At 35.7% G+C, this 1,752-nt stretch overlaps 1 protein-coding gene across 1 annotated transcript in view; it reads right to left on the reverse strand.

Moving 5' to 3' along the window:
• Positions 1–1,102: 1,102 nt before the first annotated feature.
• FOXP2 (forkhead box P2) overlaps positions 1,103–1,752 on the reverse strand; it is a 42,239-nt gene continuing 41,589 nt past the window's right edge. Inside the window, exon 10 of the mRNA XM_010156964.1 lies at positions 1,103–1,752. This exon is cut by the window's right edge and continues 842 nt beyond it. The gene's annotated coding sequence lies outside the window, so the exon portion shown is untranslated.

Raw genomic sequence — 1,752 nt, forward strand, 5'->3', positions numbered from 1 at the left:
TTTTTTTTTTAAATTGTATTTATATAAAACCCATGCAAAACTCTACAGGTATATGCATTCTGTGGCTGAGACTTCCTTTCAAAGTTTTGTAACTGAGGTATGCATACTTTAGCATTGTAGTCTTAGGCCACCTTCCTGATGGTACAGTTACCACATTTACTTCCAGTCCATCAAAGTCTCTTGAACATGCACTCAAAACACCCATCATTCCCTTTCAGGTAATGCCCACATCAAAACCTTAGACGACTGATTGACTGAAAACAATCGCTTACAAGGTGAATCCTTCTCTCAATGTAATTACCGTAAACCTTCTGTTGATCATGACCCAAAGACAAACATAATGAAAAGTAGCAGTTACTGTGACGTTCTCACAATTCATGCAATCTGCCATAATTGTTCTAATTTCTTTTGTTTTTCTTTTTTTTTTCTTTTTTTTTTCTTTCGCAGAGGTAGAAGCTTTCAGAAAGCCTTTTGGGTAAGTGGGAAAACCCTTTCGAAAGCCGTTATGTCCTTTTATTTGGCGTGATAGATGACTGTGTATATCTTTAAGTCTATTTGCTGACTTCAGCAAAGAATAAACGATGAGCTTAGTTTGCAAGAACCAGGACCATCACATGGAACTGGTATGTATGTTAAGCTCTAGCAGCCACCTTCTGTCAAAAACTGTTTGTAAAGCAATAACCATTATCAGGTTATGAGGTCCCTTGGTTGGGGGAAAAAGTATTATCAAGACTTGGCACAGCACATGAAAAGCAACACGTAAAGTTTCTAGGTTTTAAGCAAACATCTGACTATGCTATTTTCAACTACACCATAACGCATTATCATATTTTTGGGTTTGGAGTTGTCAAGAAAACCAGCATTCCAACAATTTGGCCTGTGCAAGTCTTCCAAAGGGAGTGTATTGTTAGTGTTAATATCCCGTATAAGCAGAGGCAGAATTATATGTAACTTTGGTTTGACTGAAAATAAATACCATGGTCTACAATTGCTATATCTTTGCTTTCAGTGTAAAAACTCACCTAGATCACTTTAAATCAATATGAAATTAATTTTTGGCTTTACTAGACCTTTTATGTTTGGTTCCTACTTTTTTTTTTTCATTATAACTTAAGACTATAAAAAATAGTACACAACAAAGATTAAGACCATACAAGACATCTTCTAACAACATGTATTCACCACAGAAAAAAACAGACGGAATGGGAAAAAAATAAAACATAATGTTTTATATATAACAATATGCAATCTGCATTTGCATCAAGTACATAATTATTTTGGTCAGTGATCCACATTTGTTGCTTTCTATCATAACTTCCACTGCAGACTTTGTTCTCACCTCTGTCTTAAATGAAAGCAAATCTTCACTGCGTTTAGATTGACTTTTGGCCTCAGAAGATTACACTGTGAATGAATTGACTTTTGTCATATTTGTTTCTTTGTATAGGGCTAAATGAAAAGATCCCAGAGGTCATCAGAAAACAGCAGGTAGTTCATGGAAAGGTTCCTTTGTACTAATTAAAGTTACAGAAGGCTGACCAAAGCATGTGGCTGCTTCTGTCGTTGAGCTATTGGCCATTGTTAGAGTTGGCTTTGGTTTGCAGCTGTAGCCTTTGACTGTGTTTGCAGGTAGACAAAGCTTTATCACAAGGAGGTAAAGAGTACAGTTGTAAGATATATGCAGATATGCAAATGTTTCTATGGTGCTTGCACAGACAATGTTAGCTTAGGATTGCACTTTACATCTTAACA

Source organism: Eurypyga helias, unplaced genomic scaffold (genome assembly GCF_000690775.1).
Source record: "Eurypyga helias isolate BGI_N326 unplaced genomic scaffold, ASM69077v1 scaffold3548, whole genome shotgun sequence".
In the NCBI taxonomy this organism is placed as follows: domain Eukaryota; kingdom Metazoa; phylum Chordata; class Aves; order Eurypygiformes; family Eurypygidae; genus Eurypyga; species Eurypyga helias.